Here is a 13,354-nt window from a genome sequence, read left to right on the forward strand (position 1 = left end):
TCCGTTACAGGTGCTGTTTTGTAAGGCCACAATGCCCTTCTAACTTGAAAAAAAAAATAACCACGTGTTCATACCATGTAGTTAGGATAAGTAAGGAATTGCTTCATCTTTTGTCACGTGCATTTCCAACGTAATTTTTGGCCGATATTCTGCTCCGATTCCTAAAGAAAATCCATAGTTGCATGCTAAAATTGCTTCTCTGGGGATTCCGAAAAGTCGAGACATGCGATAAATCTAGAACTTGAATTATTTCGCACACGTTGTGGCACAACTTTTTTTTTTTTAAATTTCAGTAGCACAAAATGAAATTAAACTTGACGTACGACCGATGTCATACATAGCAAATGTGCCAAATATAATTTTTTCAGTTTCTTTAATATTTTCAAGTTATAGAGTGTAGCGGAAAAGCTTTGAGCGAATGGCAACACGAAGCGGCGGAGAAAACTTTTACTGAAGGAGCAAAAGTGGGACGTCCCGTGATCCCTCAAATGGTTAATCTCGTCCCCAACTTGTGCTATATATAGCTCTTGTCTTGTTACAGTAGTCGTTTTGCCGCTCCTTCGCGCAGAGTCTTCAGAGTGCACACACGCATGCAGTCATCTACATAGTTTGAGATTAAACATGGCCGCTGACTAAATCTGATGATAATCTGACGTTTTTAGTGCGACTCTGAAGTCTATTAAAGTGAACAAAGAATTCGCAGGCGGTTCCGACACGTCTGATTATTGTCTGACTTGGCCAATGAACGTGTTTTATCTTATTTAATGCCTGATGCGATTAACTTCCGTCGAACTCTTTACTATCTACATTTCCTACCTTTAGTATTACTCATTAGTGTGTACCGCCTGTACAAACGATAATGAAGGTAATAATGAGGTCCCCTGACGTCTTATCAGCAGGGCACAGTCGGAAGAGCTGTCTAAACCTGGTAACAGTGGAAGAGCCTTGCAATAAATCACATTGCCCGAGTACTACCGACGCAATCACCTTACTCATTCTTTTGCTCTTCGTTCACTCTAGCGGATGTCTTCACTACGACTACACAAGCAACAGCCTTCCCCTTCCTCCCCATGCTTCGTGTCTTTCGCTATGCTGCTTTTTTCTTCTTATTGTCTTCACTGCGGAACCAAACACGCAATTTACCATAGTAGAGTGAAACTTTGAGCTAGTTGGTTTTGCACAATGGAGTACTTACAGCGCGAATTCAACATGGGGACGCTAAAGAAGAGGCACAGAACCTCTTCTTTAGTGTCCTCTTGTTGAATTTGCGCTGTACGTACTACAGTGTGATTTACCAATTCTTGTGAAATCGCGGTAATGCTTTGTCGTTTTTTCGGTCTTAAAGTCCTTAATCCATTTGATCGTGGGAACCTGTGTCACTCATCTTGACCTGTCAGGTCCAGCAAGTCACATATTTGTGCAATGAACTAAAGTGCAAGACCTAAGCGTCCCACTCATCGGTGAAACATTAATTTTATGTACGGAAGTTACTATATTTCAGCCTATAGTTTTGGATTAATTGAAGAAGCAAAATTTACAGTACCAAAAATTAACTATAACTCCACAGAGTGCTCACGTGAAAGTTGAAGAGGTGTCTTCTTTTGCCATTATTTTTGCGTATGTCATGATCAAGTCTTGCGTAAGAGCAATACATCCAAACGTTATGTTTGCATCACCAACTTACTTGAAGAAATAAAGACAAACGAAACAGTTGTTTGTATAAGTGTTGAAGCTTGCAGTTCACTATTTAACATAATAATTAGTCGATATTCAACACGGGCCCAGCGGAAGGAAAGCTATGTAGTTTACTTTTCCTTTTGAGGTGTTCAACCGAGTGTGAACGCGAAAATTGCACCTGCAGGCCTCGCACGGCCCTTGAATGCCGCATTGTGAGCCGTTAAAATTCCTTATTTTTTTTCCGGCTATATAAGCTCAATGTTTCATTGTATGGATTGGTATTCTGTTGCGTCAGTGTACACAAGATAGAAGATTACATTGTCTCTCATATAAACATAGTGCTTACTTCTTTATATTGGACAGACTCAATTAGGTAACACATGAAAACGGTTACTTGTAATAAGCGAGACTCGGAGATGTTCGAAAAAATATTTTACTATGTTTACAAAAGAAACGAGTACTTTGCGAGTAGCAAAAAGGAGAGTGATGACGTTGCTACTGCAGAATCAATATATGACAAATCATTCTCAGTCTGACATTCGAGGCTGATATACAATAATCTTATTTTTGTAATTGAGTTGGTGACAAAACAATACCTGTAAATGCAGAAAAACTTCCCGCATGGTTAGAATCATCTAAACAAAAACACACTTGGCACATCGAATCGGTGAGGCTAAAACAACATCAGAAACGTTACACAACCTCTAAAAGAAAGTGGTTAAATACATTGGTGAAGTAAATACAAGGGTGTGCATGAATTTTAAATAGCGAAAACGTTCTTTCGTAAAGGCCACTACTTTGATATTCCTGAAGCAAAAAGTTAATTATGGGGAGTAAAGGGTAAATTCTAAAGAAAGTGCAGTATCGGTGAGGCGGCAGACTGCGTACGGTACTAAGTTTGAAGTCACTTGTCACGTGGTTAAATTACTGCTTTTGTTCACTAGATCGCAACCATCGTCGAATTGACTTGCCACAAACCCAAAAGTTAGATAAAGGTTCTGATGTTACTGTAGAAACGATTTTTTGTTTTCGTTTCATACATTACTCACATGGCTTCACTGCGAGACGGGCGAGAACATTTGAAGAAGACAGCAAACATGTTGTAAAAAAAAAAAAAAATACGCCAGGCCTGTGGCGTATGGCGCAGCACAGTCACAGCGAAAGCTATAGGAGAACGGCCTTTCAGAGCCTTTGCTAAACACTCATTGGGTAACTCATGCAAGCACACTTGCCTGATACCAACTACGCCATAAATATTTATAATTATTGTGTAGTAGGCCAGCATTCACTGTGCTATCCTACGTCATTTTATTAGAGAAGCGTGGTATCCGCGGCACACATGTTATAAATTTTGTACTATTTTTATGCAGTGGATGACGACGATGAAGAAACATGCCTGAAGTTGGCAGCGCCACAGTTAATAGGTTATTCAAATGTTCCGGTCAGCCGCCATCTTGTCTTGACAGCGAAGTAGCCTACGTCATATCTGTCTCTATTACTGTCTCCGCGAAGCTATTACACCCACTACGTGTGAACTAGAATAATATTTAGGATGCCCACTGTCCGCATAGCTGGCCACCATGCCGTCTATGGCGTGGATTAAAACTCGTGCCCCAATAGCAACTGTTGCCGTGCGTTGGCTATTATCGGCAAGTATGGCCTAATGCAAACTATCCATTGTTAGAGTGGTTGTGTTATTTTTATTCAATAAATTTAACAATGTTCGTGCATTTACGTAGACCTTAACTTTTGTTGCCCAAACTTTCTCTATGATTGCCTACTGCCGCTCGAAAGCTTTGGGAAAAAGTTCCAGCAGGTTGTCACGATGAACCCGTACCTGAAATTCAACTGTCGTGGTTTCGAAACCGTGGCGGGCTTTGTCGACTTTTCCTTTCCGAATTATCGAGTAGGACACGCGCGGCTCCAGTTCTTTTCTTGTGTACGCGTCGCCGAACGGAGCTGCAAGGATTTTCCTCGGACTGGATGGAACAACGTAGGCCACCGTCTTCCAATCGCGGCGAGATTCGCACGCTTAACTCCCGATCCGATCTACGTGCGCCTGCCTGCGCAGACTGTGCCGTGTCCTTAAATAGCGACATGCCTGGTGCAGCCCTCCTATAAGTACATCTCCGCGAATTGCGGTTGTGAAAACTGTCATGTCGTCGTGTCCGAAGGAAAGTGTCCCGCAGTTCCTTTTTTTTTCGTTCAATTTAAATATTGTGATAGGGACGTAGCGTTAGCTCTTTCTATTCGCTTCGCACACTTGCGATGCCGCTTCCTATCGGCTGGATGTTTGTGCATGAGGAAACGGCAGACGTTTATGACAGCCCTATTAGGTATACCGACTCACCGCACGGGACGTTGTTGTGTGTTCTACGTTCTGCCTGTCGCGATTCTTTGGTTCGCTGTACACGTACCCTTCACAGAGCTAGAATGCTTATTCCTCACAGAAGGAGTCTCATCCTCCTCTCCGCTAGTCTGCCGCAGTCTCGAAACTGAGTTTCCAGCAAGAGTTCGTATAGTGAAGATTGTTGAAAAAATGATTGGGGGAAAGGGGGGAGGGAGGTGGTGTTTAACAACATGCCGGCTAACGTTGTCATCTCAGAGGTTCTTTCCATGTCTCATTTATGGGTCGTTCCGGAACAGTATTTGGTGTCATGTTTCCACAAATGTGTCGCCAGGGGCATCTAGAATGACTGAGAAGTGGATGCGAATTCTGAAATGTGATGTTTTTTTCCCGTTTTTTTTTTTCACACTGTGAACACGTGGGGTTTCACAGGAGGAATATACTTGAGACAAATCACGCCAGAGTAGCCTATGAACAGACTTGTTTAAGGGGACCTGCAACACTTTTTGAACATTGTTAGAAAACGCGGCCGATCGGTAGTGGCTCCCCAGAAAACGCGTAGCTCATGAACAAACTTGTTAACAAAAAAAAAAGGGGGGGGGGGAGGAGTTTGCACTCGCCATGTTCAACCTAAGAAGCCGAAATGCTGGTTGATGTCAGTGGCCTTCATGGCTGATATGCTACGCTCCTAATAAGGTCCTGGTTAAATACTGGTAATATCCAGGAAACCGGGCAAAAAATGACCACTTCCTGGCTATATCCCGAACTCTAAACACGATTTGACTGAGAGCGTCCGGGTCTTTCTTTGGCGTAGACAAAGTAGAGTCGAAGCACAGCCTGTCACAGACCAGGCAAGTTCAGATGTCAAAACGCCTGGGCCATAACTAACGTGCGCAATGGGCTGAGGCAAGCTCGGTGTAAGTACAGGCTTTTCGTCGCTCGTGCTCGGCTCGTTGGGCCGCCCGGACTGTCTCTGTCGGTGGATGCGGATGATAAGCAACGGCGTGGAAGGTTTTTCGAGGACGCCCGGCTCATCGCCTCGACCATGCCAAGCAGCTAGCAAAAGGTCTGCTGGCAGCGTGTTTCGTACTGCGGCCTTACTGGATCTTCTCTACGCATACTGCACTTGGGATCTTCTGGCGCAAGTGGAGTACGCGCTTGTCATGCTAAATAAACCCCAAAACAAATTAAACGGCTAGACTAAACACCACGTCGTCTGTCGTATTCATGCTACAAAAGAGACGAATTGGCTAAAGCCAAGAGAATTTTGGGGCGCACGTTAAAAAACACCAGGCGGTCGAAATTTCCGGAGCCCTCCACTACGGCGTCTCTCATAATCATATGGTGGTTTTGGGACGTTAAACCTCACATATCAATCAATATCAAAGTCAATAGAAAAAGACGTTTCGGTTTCACTACGCACTCGCTCCTTGTAAACAAGGAGTGTTTAGTGACCTCGAAACTTTCTTTTTTTCCCCACGTTTGTCAGTAACCCGTTACGTCTACACGCATACTAAAACTGGAGTCACACGACTCGTTGACGATGAAAATCACTGAGGCGGGTGAGCTTCTTTGCAGATGGCGTGGCTAGTTACCTAGTTATAGTTTTGTGCTTGCGCGCTTGAAGCATCGTTTCGCTCTGCTCATTCTTTTTAACTTTCACTCCGTCATCCTTTACCTCGCACACTGCTGGAGGGCCGAACGAAGTAAGAAAGCTTGTTGCCTCGCTGGCCGCCTCTTCCACCTACTTGTTCATCTGTGACGTTTCAGTTTTATTGAATCGGTGAAGCTCCTTTGGTTCCTTGCAGTTGCACTTGGACATGCTTGAACATCGCTGGTTTTATACACAGAAACATTTTTGCCTTGTAGTTCTGCATAGCAGATGCCAGCCAGTCACGGTGTTGAAAATGTTATTAGCCGGCAAACTACGGAGAAACGACTTCTATCGCGTTTTCAAGATGCCTTGGCGTGCTTTAGAGAGAGGTATCTGAAACTGAACATTTATGTTCTTGACCAAGCTGTTTACGCCCGCGGGTGGACAGCCACCTCAGTTCAAGCAGACCTGAGCTTGTGCTCACATCCCACTGCTGTTCACCAGCTGTATCTGGTGCTCACCCGAGAGATTCGGGCTTGTCAGCTGTCCCTCCCACAATTACTCTGTTCGTTCTTGCATAAGCATTGTTTGTGGATTGTTTTTATGTTCCCAGACCATGTGGTAGAATAGGCTTGGCAACTTGCTCAAAATAAACAAAGAAATTAAAAAAAAAGATTATAATTATTCACAATATGCGCAGTGACGCTGACGGCACTAACTATTTGAAAATGTTCATGTACCAGCTATGGTAACAATAAAGCCAGGTACGCATAGCGCTTTTTTTCCTCCTAAGGTAAGGGCAAATGAATAGTGGCTGAGCGTTCCTCCTCGCCTTCTGGAGCACAGCCCACCTACCACCTTGATTACACACACACGCACCGATTATTGTGGGCAATCGCCACGCTCGATGGGGAGGTGAAAGGGCAGAAGTGAGTGACTGAGTGAGCGACTCCATACGCGCGCGCGCTCAAGCTCCTCACGCCGGTTCCCCTACCGCGGTGGCCGCCTCATCGCAGCTACATACAGTGCACGCAACTACGCGCCAGAAAGGCGAAGCTGATCCACGGCCGCTAGCTCACGCCTGACACCGCAATTCAGGTCGGGCTTTCCGAGCTTGCACGGAGCACGCCGACGGCTTAAAAAGATGCAAAATGAGAGAGCTGTCTGCCACGCCGCAGCCCCCTTCCGCACCAGCGGTTTTCGGGTGGCGAGAATTCTGCGAAGAGAGAGTTGCGAGTGCATGACAAACTAGTGGCTGGAGAAGCCCGAGTAATGATGCCGGAAAGGTCTCGTGGGAGACGGTTAAGGGGGGAGGGATGGGACGAAGGAGTCGCGAGAGACAAGAGTGACACCAGGAGGGTAGGGGCTGAAGAGTAACGGTGGTTACCCTCCCGGCTTGTCACTGGTAGGAGGAAGACGTGGCCCGTGACGGATGGCGCGTGCGGCCACGCGGCGGGATGGAAGGAATGGAAACTTGTTCCTGCACGGCCGGGCGAAAACATGCGCGCTCGAGAAGCAGCTGTCCGCTTCCACGGCTGCTGTTGTCGTCATCCACGTGGACGACGGCACCAGGAAGCATCGAGTTGCGGATGACCGACGCATAGCGGTCGCCTCGTATGGTACGATAGCTACTGGATGGCAGGAGCTTGACGATAACATTCAGGAAAGACAAAGCAAACGTTTCCGAGGAGTTTCACCGAGTCACCGTGCGGCTTGTTCTTAATCGCCGATTCTGCCGGGTCCTTTGATATTCCAATACCCGCGTGCCAGATTAGGAGCTATGCTTTGTAGATTGTGTGAGTGGTGTGTGAGTGCTTTGGGTCGTCCATAACAGAACGGTAGTGTGGCCTTTGCGCACGGACGCCAGAAATAGTTTTCAATGCTGTGTGAGATTGTCAATAGCACATCCCCGCGGAGTGATCACGTATTTCTTGACACCCTGTGTGCCCATATGTGCCTACATTTTAGGAATGAAGTGCCTTGGAGTCCCGTCTTGTCAACGTGCCACGTCTTTGCCACGGTTCTTCATAAACGATTGGGTGAATCCTTCTTCTACTCCGCACCGTTCGTCACGCATATTGGGAGTTATAGGTTTGTCATTACTGCTTGACCTTGTGTTTGGATTAGCTACGATGTCGCAATCCAGGATAAAATTTACCAAAGCGACCAAGTTGCTTACGTAAAACCGAGAACACAAACGGGCATCTCTACGGTAAAGTCATCTAATTGAAATATTACTTCATGGTACGTGTCTGCAAAGGTACGGTGTGTTTGTGGGCCGGTGGCGAGCAAAGCATTAAAGAGTAAAGATTTTTGGTGTGGGAAACACCAGCGAACACTCCGTAATCCATCCCTCCCGAGATTTCCTGTTATTGGAGCTTTAACACCCTTCCTTATATGCATTCCCCTTCGCCAGAACTTTTCCTCCTTTCTCTTTTTGTGCGCTGCTAACAGTTTTGCTGAAAACGCCAGAAAGGTATTTCGTCCGTCGACGGAGTAGTTGAGGAAAGAGCGGTGGCTGCAAGAAATCTTTTTTCATGTATGTGTCTGACCCCTCCTTTTTTTTGAATTTTCGGAAGTGTATTTGTATGCATTCGTGTATATATACTCATACAATGTAAACGTGTAAAAAGAGGAAGAGGGGCTCAACTCTCCGAACCCCCATTTCCGGTTATGCCAACGGGTTGAAGAACGGCCTTCACTGAAGGTGTGCAGTACTAAACACGCTGTAGCAGACGCTCAAACAGGAATGGGGAAATGCATCCACGAATACAGCACGTTCGCCCGTGAAAACTGCGCACTTAAGAATGCAGCTGGGAGGCGTGCGGTACAGCATTTTAGGGCACTCGTGGCGGCGGGCCGCCTCAGGAACGTCAAGCGTCAGGTCCTTGACCGGTCAGACGCGTCAAGTAACGACGGCGGCGTCGGGACTTCGGTTGTCTCTAAGTCAGGGCAATGGGTGCGCACGGAAAACAGTAAGCAGGAGGGTAAGAAGGGATAGAGAGGATTTCGTGTGGAAAATTGTATTTTGTTAGCAGAAATACAGCACATGGAAACTAGTATATGCCAGTTGAAGTTGCAGAAAGACTTGGAAAGGATAATTACGTAGTATCGCATTAGGTACCGTATTAGTAAAACGATTGATTGACTCTGCCTTCTGTGCGCAACGTCACGGAGGAGGAGGAGGTAAAGGGAGGGAAGTCAGGAAGGTTAACCAGACAAGTGTCCGGTTTTCTATCCTGTACCGGGGGAAGGAAATTGAGAGATGAAAGGAGAGAGATAGAAAGGAGAGAACTTAAGAAAAACAACGTATGAGCCTAAACTACCGGGTCCCGCGCAACTACTTGGGAATTCTCCAGGCAGAGTAAGCTTCACCACTGGGGCGACGCGTCACAGCCCCTTGAAGCCCGCCTGTACTCTGCTTATAAACTGGTTGGTAACCGGCCAGTACTGGGGATCGAACCCCGCACCTCCTGTAGCTGAAGTGGACACTCGTACGTGCAATGCCAGAGCTACGGTCATGAGCCTAAACTAGACGATAGTTGTAGCGCGAGAACAAAACGACGACACAGAGACAAGGACACGACAGACAATAGCGCTCGTGTCTTTCGCGTCCTTCTTGTCTCTGTGTCGTCGTTTTGTTCTCGCGCTATAACTATCGTCATGCCATACCAACTAGCCCAAGCTGCCACACTCCTATACTAGACTGCTGAGTTCTATAGTAGTGGACGCAGAACTGCAGGCGTATCACATTCCGCTTTAGGATGCGGTTCGTAGTGCCTGTACTGAAGGCTTGCAAGCACTGGACGTGGAACATCCAGTACCTGTTGTACGGCCTCAGTGTGCGGTGACTTGAGCCTGCCGATGAACACTCGGAGTGTTTATAGCCAGTGATTGATCAACAATCACGATTAATTTGTCTTCTTCATGCAGCTTGCCAGTCGGAGGAGGCTCACGGTTTACGTTTGCCGAGGTGCGCTGTGAATCCGCATGTTGCTGGGACTCCGGCAACGGAGGCCAAACTGCGTCAGTTATGTGCATGGCGGTGCTATCAGAACCGACTGTCTCTGATCTATGTGGCTGCAGCTTTAGCATTGTAGGCCAAGCGGCTTCTGCAGAAACCATGCATTTTGTTGCATTCTCCTTCGTTCAAGCCTAGTGCAATCCGGGTGGAAAAGGAGACGGTGAAGCAGGGCGTCGAATGGGCGCTGCGGATCCAGAGGCATTGGCTTTTTCTGATGAACTTCGGCGCCGACGGCGCTGACTTCTGACTGTTGCGGCGGCCTAGCGAGCCATGTGTGGTTTCGCCATTTGTCTCAATACAGATATCACTTTTTTTTTCTTTTGGACAATCTTTTGAGGAAGCTTCGTGCGGTCCATTAGAATTTTAACACTTGATAACATTGCCTTGACAAGTGCCCTCGGAATGGGCTTTAGAGCAGCGAGAACATATTCGCTTGCCATCGCATACGCTGCTACGTGACCGAGCTTCATGCAGTTGTGACATTTCAGTGACTTCGGTGCGACGTCCCAATTTCAAAAAAAAAAAAAGAAAACGAGTGAGATAAAATTAACTGTTTTAGGAATACGTTGTTTCAGGAATAAGTGTTCTTAGGAAGACGCTTATGTGAACCGTCAATTGACTTGCATAAAGATGCGAGAAATTTTCTAACAGATATATGTCATATGAACCTCCATGGGTACCGAATTGATAGGTTCTCCCATATATTGGGAATGTGTAGATAAGCATTTATGCCTTTTTTCCCCGCCACTGTGCGTATTTTCAGTTATTAGTCGGCTTTTGTGACTTTGATTGATTTGTGGGGTTTAACGTCCCAAAACCACCATATGATTATGAGAGACGCCGTAGTGAAGGGCTCCGGAAATTTCGACCACCTGGGGTTCTTTAACGTGCACCCAAATCTGAGCACATGCGTGCCTACAACGTTTCCACCTTCATCGGAAATGCAGCTGCCGCAGCCGGGATTTGATCCCGTGACTTGCGGGTCAGTAGCCTAGTACCTCAGCCACTAGACGCTTTTGTGACGTGTCTTAAATTAGTTCTTGTGTTCGTGTGTGAACGACCTGTCTTTTAGAATGACTAAATGAGCAAGCTGTTTTGTGCATGACGGCTGCCAATGAACTAGGACAAAATAGAGGGGCGTCTTTAGGCTATGGTTCCTCCCCCGCCCCCTTTTCTTTGTATTGGTGTACGAATACTGCGTACGCCCATGGCTGAAGTGCCTGAATTTCAGATTTTCACAACTCACCTGCAATTCAACTGCAGCTCAACAGAATAGGTAGACTGTGCGCCATTGACCGAAGAGAACTATTTCAAGTGGTTATTTAAAGGTTTTGAATTGAAATTAAAATACACTGTTGTCAAGGCAGCCTATATATTGCTGCACTGAACACTGCGGAAAGCTAGACATTAGGACAACGTCTGCTCGAAGCGCTCTCAAAGTACAGGACGCTTTAAGCCCAGTACTTGAATCGCTCGAGTAGAAGTATGCCTAACGATCGCCATAATTTTCAAGAAGTTAAGAAAACATCCATCATTCAGTGCAACCCCACTAGACTAAAACCGCGTCTTTTCGGACTTTCGTCAGTTCGCGTCAACATGTTCCTAGTCATCAGCATTTGTGAACCCAACGCGTGTGCGAGCTCTCTTCTCTCTCCTTTTTTTTTTTTTCATCTTTCAAACTTCCTCATGCCCATTTCCAGTGTTGGGTAGCATTCCGGTCGCTCCAGACTGGTTAACATCCCTGCCTTTCTTTTCCCTCCTGTTCCTCCTGCGGAAAGCTAGGTGGTAATGGTGAAAAACATTTATTAGGCACTGCGCCGTGTCGCCTGTAGGCAGACAGAAATTAGGTGCCTTCTTCCTTTTCCTCATGAAGCACTAACAACAACAAACATTTATTTCGACGGTTTACAAGTGAGAGATAGGGGCGGCGTTGAAGGTTGACCCTGTGAAAACTCTAGGAGGAGTTTCTAGTCCGGGACCCATGTGACTTCTGCGGCTGCGCGCGCCCTGGCCACGAGGGCTCTTTGACCAGTCAAGGCAAGCAGCCGAGCAGGGCAGCCTCCCAGGTCTCTTGGGTAGGTAAGTTAATAAGGCGCGATTGGGGGTACAGCCGTGTTAGGTGGGCATGTTTGGTGCCTTGTACAAAATCATCCTAATGTGGGCTTCATACACGCCTACATTCGAGTGCTCCTTGAAGAAATTACTGCTGCGCTAGCTATGCCGCTAAGAAAAGCCTTGTAAGCGCATCACAGAACTAAATCTATGCCGTAAAACAGTCTGGTCGTTAAAAAAAAAAAAAAAGGAAGCGAAGGACACGACATTGATCGTCTGGTTTTCGTCTCAGCGTCTCGTCTGTCTTAACTCTTCCCGAGAGAGATGCATTTTTTTAATAGCTAACGATACCACTCCCACGTTTAATTTCACTGCAGAAGCTTCTTTGTATCGTGGCACAGGGAAACCATACATGAAGGCAAGGATACGAAGGACCGTATTGTCTGCTCGTCCTTATATGACTCCTCGTTAGCATACCTGGTTCTGCTGCGAAGCGCTGGCTGTGTGTACCGCCTCTACGTACCTGTTCATCAAACGACGAATTATTATAAAAAACAACACAAAAACTCAAACTAAGAGACGTCTTCTTTTGAGCAAACTGAACGCCTCAATTTAGCGTGCGCCCCCACAAAACAAAGCACTGACCCTCCAGCAGACGTGCGTGTCGTAGGATGGCTTTCCGTAAATGAGCTCCACCATCCACCGCTACACTCAAGGATGTTTGCGGACGAAATGCCTCGCTCCTTGTTGCCTTGCCCTCGGCATTCGCTGATTGTAATGTGTATACCTAGCCGCTCGTGGGGACTGTTGTAATTACAGCCGGTGTGCGGTGGCGCTGGCGGTGTAAGTATAATGACCACGACGCACACCATCGGCCATCGTCGTGTCGTGTCCGCGGGACATCTGCACACACGTCTCGTTCTTTTGTGCCCGGGGCCGGATCGCAGTGTGGTTTCCGTCGTCGCGATATCGTCCGAGAAAATAAAGACGTGCGGCACGCCGCGGGAGCATCGGTGTCGCTCGTGCCGGGAAAGGGCGATGTAGAAAGGGTAGGGTAGGGGACAACAAAAGGCAGCTGTCACGAAACAGCGGAAGAGAAAGCGGACACTAACCACCAACGAAATCAAAGAAAGAAAAGGTAGGTGGATTCAGAGAGCAAGGCTGGAAGGACACTTGTAGAGGACACTTCTTTCTCCGCCACGTGCGCCCTGTATTCCAGGAATGTCGCCATCACTCCCCTCTCGGCGTCGCTGTTTGTCGGGTTAGCAGGACCTAACGAGGGACTCGTTGCTTTGCGTAAGGGATACGCGCCCAAACGAAAGAACCAACGGCATCCATCATTCTCGCTTGGGCTTTTGCGGCTGTGTGTTTGCGAAAAAGCTTTACGTGACTGGAGTTATAACAAAGGCTCAAATTACCAGTGCCGCCCATATTCTGGGGGTATTAGAGTGAGTTCTTGTTGCGAATGTAGATGGTCATTATCAGGTTAGCGTGACAAACCATACTTTATTATAATGAGACAGATAGAAAAAACAGGAAAAAAAGGAAGAAAGAAAGGGATAAAGTCAGTGTCCTTTTTGTTACCGCTTTGCTGTCCTTTGCATTGATTAATATTACAGAGTTCGTGCTCTTCAATGCTTGGATGTAAGTTTATAAGCTG

At 46.7% G+C, this 13,354-nt stretch overlaps 1 protein-coding gene across 2 annotated transcripts in view; it reads left to right on the top strand.

Annotated features, from left to right (window-relative positions):
• LOC119163470 (P-selectin-like) overlaps positions 1-13,354 on the top strand; it is a 216,295-nt gene that overhangs the window by 32,098 nt on the left and 170,843 nt on the right. The window lies entirely within an intron of this gene.

Source organism: Rhipicephalus microplus, chromosome 9, assembly GCF_043290135.1.
Source record: "Rhipicephalus microplus isolate Deutch F79 chromosome 9, USDA_Rmic, whole genome shotgun sequence".
Taxonomy (NCBI): Eukaryota; Metazoa; Arthropoda; class Arachnida; order Ixodida; family Ixodidae; genus Rhipicephalus; species Rhipicephalus microplus.